Below are 20022 nucleotides of genomic sequence, written 5' to 3'. Positions count from 1 at the left end.
CCACCACACACAGCCAAAGAAATGCTTTCCTTGTCTCCATGGGTTCTTGTATCTTGTGGCTTTTTTTCACTCAATCCTAGGATTTTTTTTTAATTTCTCTTATTTTGTAAATGATTCATTCAGCACGGTGCTGCTCCATGATTTTATGTATGTTCAGTAATTTTTCTTGCTGCTGATTTCTAGCTTTATTAAACTGCAATCAGTTAAAACACAAGGAAGTATTTCAATTTTCATATACTCTATAGACTTGCTTTGTGTTCTAAAATAAGGTCCACTTCAAAGAATGTTCCATGAGCTTCTCAGAAAAAAATGTATATCCTTCAATGTTTGGGTACAATATTCTGTTGATGTCTGTTAAGTCCACTTGATCTGTAATATCATTTAACTCTATTTCTTTGTTGATATTTTTGTTGGAGTAAGATACTCAAGTAACCTACTGCCATGTACTGAGGTCAATCTGTGCCTTTATATTCAGTAGTGTTCATCTTATGAAATGGGGTACATCCATATTCAGCACCTGTACATTTAGAATTGAAATATCCTCTTGACGGATTGTTCTCTTAAATAATATGACTGTATCATAACTTTGGTTTGAATTCTTTGTGCAGTAAAATTATTTCCTATACCCATTTGCTTTCTAGTTGTATGTACTTACTTGGAATATCTTTTCCTCTTTTATCCTAAGGCTGTGCTTACTTTTGACAGTTATATATGTATTTCTGGTATACTATACATAGATGGGTTTGGGTTTCTTTGTTGTTGTTTTGTTGCTTGAGACAGATCTCTCTATGTAGCTCTGGCTGTCCTGAAACTCACAAAAGTTCTCCTGCTTCTGCCTCGTGAGTGATGGGATTAAAAGTGTGAACTATCATATCCTGCTTGGGTCCAGTGTTTTAATCCGACGTACAGGTCATTATCTTCTAATTAGAAAATTGAAACTAGGAACATTCAGTATTGAAAGGTATGCATTAACTCCTGCCATTTGATATATATATGTGTGTGTGTGTGTGTGTATGTGCGTGTGTATGTATATATATGTATATATATGTATATACACACACACACACACATATATGTGTGTGTGTGTGTGTGTGTGTATGTATGTATGTACGTACGTATTATCTGGTACTTTTCTAATTATTTGGTTGAGTACAGTCTTTCCTGTAACTTCACAAATGTTTCTCTATTCAGTGTATAATTCCTTTAAGTATCTTCCCTAATGTTTCATTAGTAATCATGAATTCCTGTATCATAGAAACTTTTTCCTTCTTCTTCAATTATTAAGGATACCTTTGCTGTGCATAGTAAATCTTGGTTGGCAACTATTGTCTCTCAGACCTTGGTATATATTATTCTAAAAGCTCATAACTTTTAGATCCTCTGTTGAGAAATCCACTGTTCTAGTTTCCTTTCTGCTGCTGTAATAAAACACAAAGGAAACTTTTAGGAGGAAAAGACTTTTTTGACTTATACTTCCAGGTCACTGAGAGAAAGAAGTCAGAGCACAAACTCATAGGAACGTCAAGGCAGGCCTGCTTGCTATTCCATGCATGCAGCATTACCTCTAACCAAGACATTTACTCACAGCCAAGAAAGTATGCAGAAATCATGGCAACATGCTGCATGCTGGCTCCTTTGCTCGCTTGGTCTCATGCTCATGCATAATTAGTTTCCTTATACAGGAGAACCATCTGCCTAGGCAATGGTACCACCCACTGTGGGCTGGATCATTCTATGTCAATTAACAATAAAGAAAATTCCTCAAAACATCCCACATATCAATTTGATCTAAGAAATGCTTCAACTGAGACTCTTCCCTTTGATGAATTCTAGGTTGTGTCAAGTTGACAATTAACTAAGTTAACAAGGATATCTACTGTTCTCTTTGATAGGTTTGCCTTTATATGTGACTGGTGCTTCTCTCAGATAGTGCTCAATAGTCTCTGTTCTGAATACTTACTGGCATATTCTGTTCTGATCCTATTTATTTGGTTTTCTAAATGTCACCTACATGTGACAGCCACCTGTTTCACTAGATTTGGAAATTTTCCCATGCCTTTCTTGAATACATTGTCTCTGCCTCTGGCTCATTTTTCTGGTCCTATACTCATGATTTATAAATCTGGACTTTTAAATCATTTGCCATAGATCTCAGATGTTGCTCATGATTTCTTACTTGTTTCCTTTTTGTCAAGAAGTATTCTAATTCTTTAAGCTTGTCATCAAGCTCTAACACTACCCTCTACTTAATTCTACTGGGAAGGCTTTCCACTAAGATTTTATTTCATTTATTGGTATTTTCATTTCCAAATTTTCAACTTTTTTTCAGTATTTCTACCTCTACTAATTCCTCTTTCATATTCTGTATTGACTTTCTTATTTCATCCAGCTGTTTGTAGTGACTAAATATAGCAAGAAGTTTATTCATATCCTCTTGGATTTCATTCAACATTCTTATAATTATTCTTTTGAATACTTTGAATTTTCATCTAATTCATTCTCACTGAAGTCAATTACTATGGAATTAGTAATTTTAAGGAGTCACGTTGCCTTGACGTGTGTGTGTGATAGAGGGGGGTTGCTATTTTGGAACTTGTCTCTGGGATTAGGCTGTTTGGATTTATTTTCAATCACACACATTCTTTTAGTAAGGATTTACAATGTTCAAATGGAACTGGCTTTTAGTAACATTATGATTTTATTTTTTCTGACAATGATGCTAATTTTTGACACATGTATTCAATGCACTTATAAAAGTTCTAGCTAGAATAATTAAGTAAGAAAGGGGAAAAGAAAGCCATTTAAATTTAAAAAGGAAGTAAAATGATGTTTGCAGACAACATGTTATTTCTAGAAAATGTAAGAATTTCACAAAAGCTATGATTGATTAAAAAAATTATTGAAATTCCAGGAGATAGAATCCATGTAGAAAAATGAATTGTGTTACTATACACTAACAATGGATAATCTGAAAAAGAAATCAAAATTCAATTTACAATAGCATCAAAAAGAATAAAGATGGGTCTGGAGACACAGCTCAGCAGGTAATTTTGCACAAGCCATACAGGCCTGACACTGACTTTAATCTCCAGAACTCATAAAATGCTAGAAGGGGTAGCCCCATCTATAACTCTAACACACTTATGCTGAGATGGGATGCAGAGCTAGGAATCACCTGGGAGCTCTTAGGCCAGCTAGCCTGGAGTTCCTGGAGCACAACTACAGAAACAAGAAAAGCCCTACCTGACTCCTGAGTCATCCTCTGACCTCCACACATATACTATGGCATATGCATATGTGCACGCACATAATAAACAAACAAGCAAGCAAATAAACCTATATTTAAAGAAACTTACCCAAGAAGGTAAGACTTGTACTCTGAAACTACAATATTTCACTGAAAAGGGTAAAGATCCAAATAAGGAGAAAATATTCCATGTTCATTTATTCAAAGATTTATTTTGAAGATTTCCAAACTCTTCAAATGATCTGCAGACTCAATAAAACAGCAATTTTTAGGGGTGTAGAAAATTTGATCCTAAAATTCATATGGAACTTCAAAGGACTATAAAGAGCCAAAACAACTTTAAAAGAAAGAAGAGATGCAGGATTCATACCTCCTGTCCTCTAAACATATCAAAAAGCCATGTAATAATAACACATATGGTACTGGTATAGAGAAAGACAACTAGATCAATGAGCTATAGAAGACCTCAGAGATATTCTAACATATGGTCAAACAATCTTCTATGAGTGCTAAGACTACAAGATGGGAAAAGACACTTCCTTCAACAACAAGGTCATGAAACTGAGATATTTACACACAGAGTGAATCTGGAACTCTTATAATATATACAAAACTTAATAACAGATTAAAGATCTAAGTATAAGAATCAAAGCTATATAAGTCCTAGACAAAAATAAGCAGGAAAGCTTCATGACACTAGGTTTCCTTTGTACACACATGGCAAAAGCATAAAACAGGCATGACAGTACACCAAACATAAATGTTCACACATCAGAGGAGTCTACACAGAAACAGACAACTTTCAGAACAGTTTAAGAAATTGCAAACTGTCATAGTGAGGCAACTACAACACAACACAAAACAACACAACACACTGGGTGGCTCAAAGACACTGCTCACAGTTTTGGAGACTACAAAGTCAGGTATGTGCTAGCTATCTGGCTCCTCAAGGACCTGCTTCCTCTTTCAGACAGCAATCTTCATGTTTTCTCTATGAGGGGGAGGAAGCTCCTGGACCTCCTCTTATAAGAACATTAATTTCATCGTGGGAGCTGCGCCTTTATGACCTCACTTTAGGTCTCATTATCTTCCCAAAGCCTTGCCTCCTGACATCATCACACTGAAGATTAAGGCATTCAAATAAGAATTTTGGAGACATATATTCAAAACTTAACACTGCCATTACCTCTTCCCCAAATTCATGTCTTTTTTTATTTTGTCCCAATGGTCCCAAAAAAGTCTTAATTTATTTTAATATCAATTCTAAAATTCAATTTTTCATATTAACATCATCTACATCAATCATTGGGAGAAACTCATGACTTATTCCAACACAATTCTTTTTCTTCAACTTGTGAACCCCTTTAAATTGTGTGCTTACAAAATACAATGATGGTATATACACTGGATAGAGGTTCTGTTCCCAAGGGGCAAAGAAAAAAAAGTAATTCTAAAATTTAGCAGTACAAATACCATAAGGTCTATAGGCATAATTACTTTTGATGTAATGCTCTGTTTTCTAGACCTACTAGAATCACCTACCCATACAGCATGACAAGGTGGCCCTTCCCTTCCAGTAATGTCAGGGTCCTAACAATAAGTCTCTGTCACTTGGTAGTTCATCTCTTCCTTTACAACCCACATGGCCAAATGTAATAGAGGATATAATCTCAATAGTTGAGAGGCTAACAAAGAAAGACTGCCATGAGTTTCAGGCTACCTGACTTACATACACAGTGAGCTCCAGACAACCCTCAACTACAGAATAGGATTGCTTATTCAAGTCCAGATTTGCTTTCAGTGCCCCAGTAGCCAACTGCCTTCTGAATGATGAAGCCACCTTCTTTGAGCAGTTGCTTTATCCAGCTCTGCAGTAGCTTAGGTACTACTGGGAAAGATCATTTTAGGTGTCTCCTTTTAGATACAGGCAAATGTGCTCATTTCTTACTACTCTGGCTGACTATTTAAGGGAATCACTTCCAGATTTCTGAAGTTCATTTTCCATGCAGTTCTTCCATCTTCGGTTCTTTGACAGGCACATTATAATCTTCATAGGTTTCCTAGATTGTAACTTAATCTCAAATCAGAGTCTGCCAAGACAGACTTGGGTTGCCCTGTCTGTACTGTGTCTGGCAACCTCTTCAAGGAAGCTCAACCAATCACAGGCTCCCTCTTTTGTCTGACATCTAATGCCTCAAGCAATACTGTACTAGGCCTTTAAACTAGTTTTTAGTTGTTTCAAGACAAAAAGCAAATCCAATCCTTCTTACTTTATAATGTCAAGGGACCTACATTTGTGACTCTTTTTAGTATGCCCAATAGCCAGTAGACTGGTAAAGAGATGTGCTAGGACAAAATGGCTACTGTAGGAGGAACTTACCCAAGCAGGCCTAGCTGCAATTCTAGCATATGTGCAGCTGAAACTTCTTCCCTGAGCATGCCTAGAATCTTAGAGACTGTTGATGCTGGACCAGGCAATGGCGTGAGCCACTGAGAAAAAGACAGGGTCATATCTGGATACTTGAGAGCAAATGAGATGCTGGGAGTGGGGTATAAAGGTTTGCTCAGCTCCTGTAATAAACGAGTTTGGTTTTGCTATTTGCCCAACTCCCAGAGTCTGTGTCCTTAACTTTGTGCCTTCTTACCAAGGGTCTTGTTCAGGTTGCAAGCAACTGCAGAGCTAGAGTAACTTTGCATACTTAACACAGTTAGCTTCACCAATTACTTGCAAAGAACAAATTTTATCACAAGAAAATCCTGTTTTGATGTTCTGTGAAACAGAACAGAGCCTTTCAGTTGAACACAGTAACTTAATGCAGTGCTTTCCAAATTCTGTTATGAACCTCTAACTAGTCCTGGGCTTAAAGTTATTTTCCATTAGCACATAATTTCTCTCCATCCTGTTTATTAAAAACACTTGTCTTTACTCTTAACACACAGTGATTTCTAACACCAACTGTCTTTAGAGTTCTTGGGTTGGCTCAGTGGTGCAGCACTTGTCTTACCTGACTGAGACCCTTGATCAGATCCCCAGGAGGAGCTTTGAAGGATGAGTTTTTTCATATGATATGAAAGATGAAGGCATATGGAAGATGGAAAACATTCACAGTTATAATTTGTGTAGGGATGGAACCCAGAACTGCCTAAACAAGCACTCTGCTGCTCAACTACAGCTACAATTAAGAATTACATCTAAAAAGGTAAAGGGGTGGGGAGGCGGCAATGGGAGGATTGTGGACTTGCTGGCCTGTCATCTGGCCTCTGGCTACCCAGTCTAGCCCCAGATTCAATGAGAGACTGTGACTCAAAGGAATAAAGGTGGAGAGCAACAGAGCAGAACACCCAGAATTCTCCTCTGGCCTCTGCACAGGTACTGGCATATAAGTACATGCATACATCACACAAACACACACACACACACACACACACACACAAATAAAAACAACAATATTACTTTGGATATCAGTTAACTTATACAAGTTAAGAATCACAAGTATAATTCTTTCTTCTTTGAATGTGTTTTACTGCAGCTCAGATACACCATTATGTTGAAACTATTATTTCCTTTGACATTTTGTTTTAGAGTCTTAGCCTTTAATAGCCTATTATTTCTTATAAAATGTGTGTGTGCTTACAGGTGCCAGGCATGTGTATTCATGAGAGTATGTGAGTCAGTCTCTCCTTCCACTCACTATATGTGTATTAGAGATTGATATGGGTAGGCAGGCTTAGTAACAAATGCCTTTGTTTGCTGACCCATCTCATTGGCCTTAATATTGCTATTTCTAAAAATACTAATAAATTTAAAGACCAACTGGGAAGCTTTTGCAAGTGAAAGAAAATACTATTTTTAAAAAAAGAAAAGGTCAAAAACTAAAACTGCCCAATAAAGAAAATGATTTGGAAAAGGACCAATCAGAATCTCCTAAACCCAACCCCCCTCTTCAGTACCAGGTTTGTTACACCACAAAGGCTTTACCTGCTGTCACAAACATATAAGCATAACTTTTTCTTTATTGTCCTCAAATCCAAACTCCACTTTAAAGCTTCACAACTGTGGTGGGCAGCGTTCCTTTTCCTCTGCATGTGCAAGTGCTATTCTGGAGCAGCTATTATACAAATAAAGTCACATGTATGACTCTCTTAGGTTTTCCATGCAAAATACCTGGAGATTTTCATTAAAAATTACTTTCATGGCTCTATTCCATGTATTTGATGGTCCCTAACTTTCCATTGTTACGATCACACCATAGTTTATTCTAATAATGGACACACACTTCCTGGCTTTTAGGATTTATCTCTCTGTGTGCGTGCGCGCGCGCGTGTGTGTGTGTGTGTGTGTGTGTGTGTGTATACAGTGCTTGTGAGTGCAATACCCACAGAAGTCAAAAGAGGGCACTGGATCTCCTAGAGCTGGAGTTCAAGGTACCTGAGTGCTGGAAATTGAACTATAAGATCAGTACTGTGTAAGTAACTCCTAAGTCATCATTCCAGCCTCAAGCTTTTCTTGTCTTTTTTTCTTTTCTATTCTAGGCAAGGTCTCCTTATGTAACCATGGCTGGCCTTTAACTCACAGAGATCCCCTTCCTCTACTTCATGAGGGCTGGAATTCAAGGCACCTGCCAACCTATCTGGCACACTTGCAGTTTTATTTCTGTATGTCTTCCTCTGCAGCTATAACCATGTAGTAGCAATATTCTCTAGGAATCTAGGAAAGTATTTCTATATTATGGGTATGATTCAGAAGTTTATTGGTTAAAGTAGATAGAAACTGTCTAAGTCTCTTAAAAAAAAAAACTAATTTTTCTCTGTTCAATAATTCTTGAGTGCCTGCTTTCCAGTTTGACACTACTAAAATTCCCTAATAATTTGCTAGTTATACTTCAAAGTTTTAAGTCATCTCTCACTGAGGTTTTAAGCTAAATTTCTCAAAATACTCCTGTGGCTGTCTCCTCAAAGCTTTTGTAAGATCTGTTTTGGCTGCATGTATGTATATGCATCACATACATGACTGATGCCCACTCTGATCAGTAGAAGATATTCTAGCTCCTGGAACTGGAGCTATGGATGGTTCTGAATCAACATGATGTGGCTGGAAACTGAACCCAGGTCCTCTGAAAGAACAACAAGTGCTTTTTAATCACAGAACCATTTCTCTAGCCTCAAGATCTCCCTACTTTTATTTCTGTGAATTTATTGGTCATAGTCTTTCCTATTTTCTACTAAGCTATCTTTGTTACAATAATTGTAGGCAAACTTAAAAAGCTTCAGTGTTAAGTTTTTTCTGTTGCGAGGTGAACACTGTATTCTAGTCTCTCAATTGCCTTTTTAAAATGATGCCAAAGTTTGGTAGTCTTCACCTCAAGGATTTAAAAAAAAAAAAACTCAAAAAAATTTTGACATTAAATCTTTTTTTTTTCCCCTCTTGGATATTTAGTCATTTGAAACTTAAATTTTCAGAGTACCCAACTGGATGGAAGACTTCTCTACACTACTAAAAACTAACTTTTCCATTACTCAATAGTTCCCTATATCTTCTTTCTCTTGAATTTTATTCTGTCCCTTTGATAATTATGCTTATCTCTACCCCAGATTCTTACTATTTTAATAGTTAAACTTTTAGGGTCTGAAGAGCTACTCAGTGGTTAAGATCACTCACAGCTTTTGAAGAAGATCTGGGTACAAGCCCCAGCACCTATAAAGCAGCTTATGACTGACCCAAGGATCTCTCACCTCCTTATAGACTCTTCAGACACTGAACACGTTTAATGCACATACACACATGCAGACAAAACACTCATACATAAAAACAAATAAATTAAAAAAATAAAGCTTTGCAAAGATTTGATCTTTACCTTTGATACGTAAGTCCCCCTTGTATTTACTCCTGAAACTCATTTGACTATGCGCCTCTATGGCTTCCTCCACTTTCACCCTTCAATTTTGCAAGTTTCATTTTAAAATCATTAAATTCTTAATTAAAACAATGATCTTATAAACCAATATGGTAAGAACTGCCACTCTGTAGGAATTAGTGAGTTACCAATTTCAGAAATGTTCCTCTAAGCTATTCATATTTTCTTCATTTATTTACTATACATTTTACAATTTTTTAAAGTACTTTATAACCTATGACTGCTCTTTTTCTTAACTATTTCAAAAGTCAGTCACTGCTGGTACAGAAAAAAACACTAGTAAATTAACCTCATAGCCAGACATTTATTGAAACCCTTTAAGTCATTTTCAGATTACTATCGTGTGTGTGTGTGTGTGTGTGTGTGTGTGTGTGTGTGTGAGAGAGAGAGAGAGAGAGAGAGAGACAGAGACAGACAGAGAGACAGAGAGAGAGCCACAGAGAGAGAGCCACAGAGAGAGACAGAGAGAGAAGGGGGAGGGGGAGAGGGAGGGAGAGAGATGAGGAAACCAGATACTTTCCCACTATGTTTAAGAAAAGGATGTCTAGTCTTACCACTTCTCTTCTAATTCCGTTTTGTCGTTGTTGTGGTCAGGGTAGCAGTAATGGTGATGGGACTACCAGGAATAGAGCCCATGACATCTGCTATACAGTTAAGTGTTCTAAAGCTAAATCACATCTCACCTCTATTTTGTATTTTCTTTTTCTTTTTCTTTTTTTTTTCTTTTTTCTTTTTTTTTTTTGGTTTTTCGAGACAGGGTTTCTCTGTGTAGCCCTGGCTGTCCTGGAACTCACTCTGTAGACCAGGCTGGCCTCGAACTCAGAAATCCGCCTGCCTCTGCCTCCCAAGTGCTGGTATTTTGTATTTTCTAAGTTTGCAATCTTATCAGTTATAAATAATAATAATAATATTATTATCCTATTACAAGTTATTTTTCTTGTTTCTTAATGTATCAGATAAGAGTTCTGGACCAATGTTAATAATGATAATGTTCCCATCTTTTAATAGAAGTGCTACTTTCTAGTATTTCACTATTACATTCAATATAAGTTCCTGCTAGAGTATTTTATAAGGTTATTTCTTGTTGATGGTGAGTTATTAGGACTGGTAACTGAATTTAAGAAAACAAATTCTAGCACCAAAGAGATAATTACAGTTGACCCTACAATCCATAAATACAGTAAATTATATTATTAACATTGTCTAGCAGTGAATCATTATAATCCTGGAATTCAGCATAGTAACATTTTTAGCACAAAGAGATAAGTATAGTGGTTCCTTAAATCTATATAGTAAATTACATTACTATTTCGCCTAAGACTAAATCATTACATTCCTGGGATGTAACGTAATGGAACTGGTATTAACAAAAAGCCTGGGTTCTAGCATCATCTGGACTCAAAGTCCTTATCATCACTAAACAGCTCTATGGTCCTGGGCATATTAGTTACCTTATTTTAAAAATGGTGGCAATGATATCCAACTCAGATGGTTTGAGAACTAAATAGGCAGCTATGTGTGAAGTTTGAAACAGCACCCAAAACAGAAAAAGCACTTCTTAAATATTATTTTCTAATAATTTTGTACTAGCCAAGAACAAAGTTTGTAGCACTCAAAGGGTCAACAAACTAAGGTTTATGTGTCAAACTTGGCCTGCTGCCTGATCCCTAAATAAAGCTGAATTAGAAGAGATCCACACTCATTTATGTATAAAATAGCTGTAGCCAGTTTCTGCTCCTGTTGTAGCTTGGCTTCAGTAGGTATGCAGAGTCTTTGCCACCAACACGGCCTGAAACACTGATTCTCTGCTTCTTCTGCTCAAAACTGTCATTAGCAGCAGTGCTATTCACAGTCCACCAGTTAGAAAATGTAATACATAAAAACATTTATAATACACACACACATACACACACACACACACACACACACACACACACATATACACACAAATGTACATAATCACAACACTCTACAGGAAACAGGGCTACTAAGGGCCAAAACCAGGAAAGAATCACACAAGTAAAAAGAGGCAAGAGAAGAGGTATTTTATTTAATTATTTTAAAATATGTATTTATTTACATGACTTTATCACTCATCTTAGTCTGTAAACCCAGAGAGAAGAAAGTATAACATTCATTTTATAACATTTCTGTTGCAGGCACTGGAGACATTTTAATTCTTCAACAAATGAGAGATATAGATAAATTAATAGTGAAAATAAGAACAGGAAACCTGGGTGACAATAACTAACACATCTGTCAAAGTTGCAGATATAAATATATCACAGCACTCATTCCGTTCACAAGAAATAAGTTCTGCCTTTTAATCCTTTAAACACATATTCTAGAATTTTAATATTATTCCATTGTACATGGAGGAATCAGGGAACTGCGATAAAGTGGCATGTTTCTATATACCTAATAAAGACAACCAATAGTCTGTTACACCACTTACCTCATGGTATAAAGCTGGAAAATGATGAGACACATGGCTTGTCAATGGTTTCAAAAGAATATGGATTTGCAGAGAAAGTTTGGTATATCTTTAAATTGAGGAGTTATTCCAATAAACTCATCACTTAAAATAATAGTCTGAATGCAACCTAAAAAGTGGGTCATGAGGGACACTGCAGTCCCTACACTTTATCCAGTGGTTCTCAACCTTCCTAATGCTGAGAACCTTCAATACAGTTCCTCATGTTGTAGGGACTCCCAACTATAAAATTTTTGTTGTGACTTCATAATTGTAATTTTGCTACTGTTATGAATTATACTGCTAATATCTGTATGCAGGATATGTGATATGTGACCCCTGTAAAAGAGTTCTTCAACTCCTAAAGGGGTTGTAACCCACAAGCTGAGAACTGCTGCCCAATCATGTGAACCAATCTTAATAAGTTTCAAATAGCAGATATATAAGTGAAGTATTGCCATACTATGATATTTTCTTTAAAAATACTGCTCTGAAGTAGTAGATGTACTTAAGCATAACAATATACAAATCAACAGAAAGGTACTTAATAAGCTATTATGATAAAATGTAAATAATATATTCACCAGACATTATAAACAAAAACACTACATGGGGAAAAAAATCAAGTCTTAAGAATAAAACCATATTTGAGAATGGCTATATTAAAAAAAATCCAGAAAATTTAAACAAAATGACATCATGAATTCTTTTTATTTAAGCAAATATTAAAACAGATTGATTTTGAAGTACATGAAATAACGACTCCTTCAACCAAAGCAGTCAGTATGTACATGAACTACTTCTCTCAAGGCACAAAATATACAAGTTCAGTATCCTTTCATCAACATGCTTAGAGTCAGGAGCGTTTCAGACTCTGGAGTATCTGCGCACACCATGACAATATTCTGGAAATGGGTGCTAAATCTAAACACAAAATTCACTTGTATTTTATATATACATTATATTGTGGCCTGGTGTTTCTATATAGTTTTTTTTTTAGCTTACCAACTCCTTAACTGTAACCTACCACTTCACATCAAGTGAAGAGTTTGCATCTGTGACATCATGGTGGCCATCAGTTTCACATTTTGGAGCATCTTGAATTTGGAGTTTGGGATGCTCGATTTGTAATTACACTTTAAGAAAAATCTTCAATGTGCTGTGAAGTGTACTTAAGAAACAAGTGCTCTGAATCTGCAGCCAAATAAGAAGATTCTCTCTCCCCCCCCATTACATGGCTGTGTGTTTATTGAAGAAAACTACACACACTTAAATCAATTAAACTAACCCCTCACTGGAAAAGGAGAACGACACTTTGAAAATATAAATCTATATGGATAAATATATATTAAGATGTGAGTTCTAAAGAAGAAGAGCAAAAAAAACCAACACTACTCAACACTGCTATAGTCTGGTTCATACAATAATCTGTCAAATGTACCTAACTTTCTTGTCAAGGTTGATGACAAAATACACACTACACTTTGTATTTCTACCAACTAGCTAGCACCTAAGTCATCTCAAAGAGTGAGGAAGGAAGAAGTCATCCCCAAGTAGAATATCCGGCAGGTTTATTCAGAGCTTTAAAAGTAACTGAGTATTGGCCCTAAAATCCAATGTGACCTTAGCAGGTGTTTCTCAGTACTGTAAAGACGTGTCTTCTACTGAAGAACTACTTCACTCGTTTTATATATCCATTTTCTTTCCACTATGTATACAATAGTGAGGCAGTATGAAACAGAAAATCAGAATTCTCTTGCAAAGAGGGACAGAGGAAGAGTAAAGCAGGGACTGATCTGAAAGATTAATGTGTGGAAAATTTTTTTATATCTTATTTTATTTGCAAAGAAAACAGTTATGACTTTCTAGTGTACTGAATGCTTCCTGAAAAGGCTAATTGTAGAACTCTGCAGAGTCAAACTTGACCTCAAAAGTTCTGGTCATATTAGAAAAACAATCTGTTCAGCAGTTTCTGGTACATACATATGAGTACTGATGTAAGCACACACATGGTGCCTTAACATGTTCATGTTTTAACCATCTTGTTGAGCACCTTTACAATGTGTGTGATGAAAACAAAGCAGATATTCTCAATTTTAAAACTTTGAAAAACAAACCATGAAATCCCAGTCACTAATGAGTGGTAGATGTGGAACTAAGCTCTGCACCATCCAAGACACTTGATCTCCTCCTTAGGCAGGGATGGTGGCAGGACGGTAAAGGTGCCTTTAAACTTAAGATAGTAAAAAATATTTATAAAGGAAGACAAAGTTATAGTTATAAAAGCATAAAAGGTAAATGTTTGGTTTGGTTTTAGTGTTTTTATCAGAAAAATAAAGGGGAAAAACAAGTACTGATTCTGTCTAGTCAATGTCCCTTCTGCTTTCTCCAACTCCCAATACTGACCACATACAAAGCCTATTTGTAATACCCGAAGCATAAAAAATAACGGTCTTATGCTACCTGTATTTTAATCTTTTGATATCACAAACTATGTAGCAGCCCTGACCAACTGAGCCATATAGCCATAATCTCAGGCACCATGGGTCACCTGTAATGATAGGAGAAACACAGTGGAAAAAGAGGAAAGTATCTTAGATCAGAGGTTCTCAATCTTTCTAAGGCTCTGACCCTTTAATACAGTAAGTATGTCATACAGTAGTGAGTCCCACCCAGCCATAAAATTATTTTTATTGCTTCTTCATAACTATAATTTTGCTGTTATAAATCATAATGCAACTATCTGATATGCAGGATATCTGATATCTGTGAAAGGGTCCTCATCCCCAAAGGAGTTGCAAGCTACATATTGAAAGCTGCTGTTTTAGAAGCACATGTTATACATTTAGAAGCTTCAAACAGATGTTTCAAAAAGAGCAGTTTCAAAACAGTATTTTTTAAGAGATTTCTAGGTCTTCCATCCTTTAATCCACGTGGTAAAACATTTTCTAGATGAGTCTAGTTTATCAATCTGATTACCAATTGCTTCATAACGCTAACTATTTCTTGGAGTTACTTCAGGACTTCTAATGTTTAGAACTCACCTTAGACTACCTTTAAAAAACAGGTTATTGGTCCCCTGCCATCACTTAAAGACCTCCAGCATCCTAACCAAGGTTTCTAAAATGACAGTTGTATTTTTAAAGCCATAAGCCCAGCAGTTGGTAGGTTTACTTTTATACAGATTTTAATTCCAGCCACTGTGTTGCTGTTTCACTGCCCAACTCAAAAACAACTCCTTCCTAGTCTGAAACCTAGACTAGGCTCTTGCTAGAACTTTAAGCACAGATAATAATAATTACAGTAGTAGTTATTTTAGCATATTTTCTTTATTTTCATATATCACAAAAAAGATATAATACTACTGCAAACAACCATTAGGAAAATATTTACAATATGTGCTGTATGGACAGTTAGCTAGCCATGACTCAGTTAGCTACATGGCTAACTCTAGCCTGCACAAACAAAAAATATTCAACAGAGACTACAAATAGTTTTCAAGACAAAATTATCAAGCAATCTATAAAAAGGCTGTCTACCCATATCTAAGTTATATAAACATATATAATTTATCTAACCACTATGAAAACTAAAGCTAGAGATCAAAATACTAAGCAAAACAAAACACAGTAAGAAAGGTAAACACTTTATTTTCTCTCATATACAGAATTTTTTTTTTTACCTCTGTCTGTGTATGGAATAAAAGCAGAAGTGTGACTGGGAGGGGTATTAAAGGAGAGGGAGGTGGGAACAGGAGAGGGTAATGGGAAGACATATTTTCTCTAATATACAGAAATATATGTACTCACTCCCCCACACACACATACACAAAGAAAGCAGAAGAGACATTTGGGGGAAATAAGGACCTGCAATTATCAAGGAAGAGGGTCCAAAGATGGTAGTGAGGAAGAAAATGACCCCAGCACAATGATACAAACGTATGAGAATGTCATATCAAAATCTACTATTTTGTAAGCTAAGTAAAAGCAGTGAAAACAAAACAAAGCGGTATGTGATTTTTTATTACTTTCAGAGACAGGTTCCTGCTGGTAAGCAGAACTTTTTTCTCCAGGGCTTCCTACTCTACTCTTCTTACCTCATGGGGCCTGCTCCAATCTCTGTCTGATCATCTCTTTTTTCCTAATACTTGTCCTTGGATGCTCCCAAAACTATTCCTCTTAATACTACCTCCAACTCTGCCTGTCACTCTCTTTTGGAATGAGTTTTCCTTTGATAGAGAAACCCTTCCTAAAATTTCAAGTTGGACTTCCTCCAAATGCCCAGACTGTTGCAGCCCTCCTTCACAGCACTTTCAGTCACAGTGGATGCCACACACTTTAAAGATATTATGCTAAGTTACATTAATGGTCTCCTTTGTTAGTGTACAATTCTTAGATAATCTGTAAATTACTTAAAGGAACACATGCCATGGCTTTTGTATCCCTTACTTTAATAAAGGCTCATCATTCTGAGCCCATGACATCTCCTCCCAAGCACACTATCTTGCAGAAGCTATCTTGTGCACAAAAGTAGCCTAAGGCTTGGGAGTGGTTGATAGGGAATTGGGAACATCAGAAGATGAATTTAATGGAAGCCAAGGCGCTACATGGCAAACTTACACTGTATACATTAAAGACAAACAAAACCCAACCAGTTGGAGAGAAGGCTAAGGATCCTGACATAAAGAGAATTCACTGAATAATGCTCTGAAATAAAGACTAGAGTATTAAACAGGATAAACACTCACAATACATGTAAAAGAACAAAATGTGCCCTTTATCTCTATGGGTCATCAATTTCTTTGTAATAAGGCACTCTTGACATTGATATACATTTGTTGTACCAAAGTGATCAACTAAAGTACTCAGGGACTCAACAGACAGAATTCTAAATCTAACTTTTTTAAAAAGAAAAATTCAGAACTTATTTTAGTAATTCCTGTTTTAGAGATTACATTTAACAACAAAAAAACAACAAACTGCTTATCAGTATCAGGCTAATAAACTTGGAAATCATATTTGCATCCTTATATCATGCAACAAGATATAATCAAAACTCATTTTCATGAAAAAAATGCATTAAGAATGTTTTTGCTTTAAAAAACCTAACCAGCTATGGCTGAACAAATGATAAATTAAATGTCTTTTACCTAAGTCAGGCTAAAAGACAATATTCATTACAATATTCTTCCTTTTTCTCCTGTGTTTTCCAAAATCTCTCAGCCTATATCTCACTAGACATGGAAAGCACAGAATTTTTTCTTCATTTGTATTAAATTTATAGAAATACAGAGATGTGAAAAGGAGTCATTACGTGTACGGTAAGATAAATCAGCTCTCATTTACATGGAGAGGAAGTGATGACATATGACACCAAGAAAAAAAATCTGGTTTTTCGAATGCACAACATTAATTTGGGAGAAGAAAATTCCCCTTACAATCACGCTTCACTGAGGCTAGTGTTAACTAAGCAAGAGTTTCTTTTTCCTGACCATTCGGTGATGAGGATTCAGACAGAAGGGGAAAGGAAGGAGTTAAAGGCAGACGCATACAGGTGGCTAAAGGTAAGCAGCCTGAGACAAAAATGTTCCACTTAATCTACAGAGAAAGCTGGAAGATGCTCTATGAGGACCAAACAACACAGAGAAATTTAATATGAGAATGCTAAAATTTTTAAATGTAAAATCCAAACAAGATTTTTCCCCCATCACCTTATCTTCTCTTCTTCCCTTTAAAGGATGTTATTAGGGTAGCAAGAATTACAATTAGACTAAAATCTTAAAAACAAACTCATATTTATAAGAAAAACCATGTTTAAAAAGTCCTTATCATGGCTTTCTAATAGGCCTACCACCTGTCTCCATGGGTAACTGATCTCATTAATTGAGAAAAAAATCAACTTAAACAAGAAAATGTTAAGAAGGCAGGGGACTCATCTCTCTGGAACATTTTTAGGTGTCTTAAACAACACTTCCGAGATGACAAGAATTACATACTCAGCAAATACACACAAACTAAATATTTATCTAAACACGGGATATGAGCCAGACATCTCAATTTGTTTCTGTCTGACATATGGCTCGGTTTTGAGTGGCATATGTTTAGTACTAATGCTGGTAAAAGCATAGTGATTAAAATATTACAGAAAAGCTTCAACTGTTATTTCATTCTTACAACTGATCTTAGCCAAAAGGCGGAGAGGCGATGCTATTTGATTCGTATGACACAGAAAAACACGCACAAACTTGGGTTTCAAGAACTGAAACAGACCACAATAGGAAGCAGCAAAATCATTATGTGGCTCAGTTGTTTTTTCTTTTTAAAGTCTACCGTGAGCACTTCAAGATTATAGTACCAAAAGAGGAAAAGCCTGTCAGCCTGCTATTCTCGGTTAATAGACGAGAAGGTGCCCAAAGGAACTTACAGTCTCACTAAAATAAATAAATAATCTCTAGCTCACCATCCCTAGCTCCCTCAGCAATCACGCAATCTCACACACACACACACACACACACACACACACACACACACACACACACGAATATCCCAAGGCTTTTATGAAAGGTGATAGTTTAATAAAATTACGATTACCTATCACATTCGTTCAAAGAAGCAGCGTTAGCGATCTGAAGTCGAAATTACTCGCTCCTTTTCCTTCACCTAGCTCATGCCGCCCTTTCCAGAGTCGTGTCAAAAGTTCACCCACGCAGGCTGCAAGGCTGGCGGAGGACCGTAGCTTCCCTTCCTCCTCTCCACCGACCGAACAGGTGGTTGACTTACCTGGGGAGAGGAGCCGCCAGGCACCGGCAGCGGCAGCCGGGGCGCAGACCCGAAGGGCGTGTTTTCGAGGATTTAACCCTCAGGTGAGCGGGCAGAGCTCCACGGTCGCAGAGCCCCGGCAGGTGCCGCGCACGTATCCGCCGCGTCCCGGGTCCGCCGCCCCGCGGACGGCGCAGCCTCGCGTGGGGGCGTCGCCCGCCCTCCCCGACGGGCTCAGCCCTCAGGCGGCGCGGCCCGCAGCCCCAACCTAACGGTTTCCCTGACGCGGACTCCGGCGTCCCCCGCCGGCTCTCACCTCCGAATCCCGCCGCTCTGAGACGAAGGAAGGCGGATCCCCCGGCGTCTCTTCTGCGGGCTCCGGCTCGTCCTCTCACTAGCTTGGCGGTGGGCTCGGGCTCCCTCGGCCGCCGCTGCGCTGACTGGTGTGTGTGTGTGGGGGGGGGGTGTTTCCCGGCAGTGACGGCGCCGCCGCCTCAGCCCCGCTCTTCGCTCCCTCTCCGCGTAGCTCCCGCTTTCTGTTTCACCCGAGGGACCGCGAATGCCGCCGCCGCCATGATTACTACGGAGCCGGGAGGAGGAGCCCGGAGTCGCCGCGCCCAGTGCGGCTGCGCGAGCCCCGCCGACGGCGCCCCCGGCCGCCTGGACCCGGAGCCCCCGCGTGTGCGCGCGCGCGCGCCCGCCCGCTCGCTCGCCCGCCGTCCCGCAGCCAGGCTTCGCGGGCCGGCAAGTGTGCGGTGTGCGAGCTCCGGTATCGCTCCGGAGCCACTCTCCCGAAGCCCGGGAACTGTGCTGATGATTGACGTATCTGGGGCCCCACACGCCATTCCAAATGCATTTTAGAAAGCGCCCCTACCCACCACCCCCAGAGCCGAACCCTGTCAGCCCCTCTCGGAAAGCCCCAGAACTTAGAATGCCGGCAGGTGCTTTTAGAGTCAAGCCCCAGAGCAGGGAAGCGCACCGAAGTGGGCTCAGACGTTTCCACTCCCAAACGTTTAGAGCCCCGGCATTTTATAGCACCCACAAAACAGATTTACGTCTTTCAGAAACGCAGAGCTTAATTTATCGGTCTCGAACCAGCCAAATCTAGTGGAAACCCGTTACCTTGATGTCTAGCACAGCGGAGACCGAAGCGGAGGCGGCAGCAATTTCCTTAAGCCTCAAGCAATGTGGGGGGACGCTGCAGTAACGCCTGAGGGCCGGCCGGGACTGCTTACTTTCCCAGTTTCACCGGAAGCCTTAGGGAGAGGGTCGTCTTTGGGAACCTGAGTCCTACCCTGTCCATCCAAAACTGGTGACTGATGAAACCAGGTTCCACGTCTGACTTGTGCTTCAGCTTGTTAGTTGTGCTGCGTTTTAAGGTGGCAATCTTCTTTTAATCGTTTGACAGAAATCTCTCGAAGATGTATGTATTTCTTACATTCTTTAAAAAAAAAAGTGGATAACGAAATTCTTAGTGGATCACAGAGTATCAAATATGATATCCAAACCGTACACCAAAGTCCCATGAGATTGCAGAGGGGTGTGTGTGTGTGTGTGTGTGTGTGTGTAAAATCCCCACTTTGGTGCTGCCTTTTGCAGTGTTCTCCTTACTTTTCTTAAAGACCCCTC

The 20022-nt window shown here is 38.3% G+C and overlaps 1 protein-coding gene across 4 annotated transcripts in view; it reads right to left on the bottom strand.

Annotated features, from left to right (window-relative positions):
* Fndc3a (fibronectin type III domain containing 3A) overlaps nucleotides 1-19570 on the bottom strand; it is a 159477-nt gene extending 139907 nt beyond the window's left edge. Inside the window, exon 1 of one of the 4 annotated variants that reach the window (XM_028754218.1) lies at nucleotides 19516-19570. The gene's annotated coding sequence lies outside the window, so the exon portion shown is untranslated. Of the gene's footprint in view, nucleotides 1-18225; nucleotides 18327-18414; nucleotides 18494-18709; nucleotides 18984-19515 lie in introns of those variants that run through there. The other 3 variants (XM_028754215.1, XM_028754217.1, XM_028754216.1) reach the window with 3 other exon arrangements.
* Nucleotides 19571-20022: the final 452 nt, after the last annotated feature.

The sequence above is a fragment of the Grammomys surdaster genome, unplaced genomic scaffold, assembly GCF_004785775.1.
Source record: "Grammomys surdaster isolate TR1022 unplaced genomic scaffold, NIH_TR_1.0 125985, whole genome shotgun sequence".
In the NCBI taxonomy this organism is placed as follows: Eukaryota; Metazoa; Chordata; class Mammalia; order Rodentia; family Muridae; genus Grammomys; species Grammomys surdaster.
Note: the sequence above shows the minus strand (reverse complement) of the source record. Positions and strands in the feature narration are given on the sequence as shown.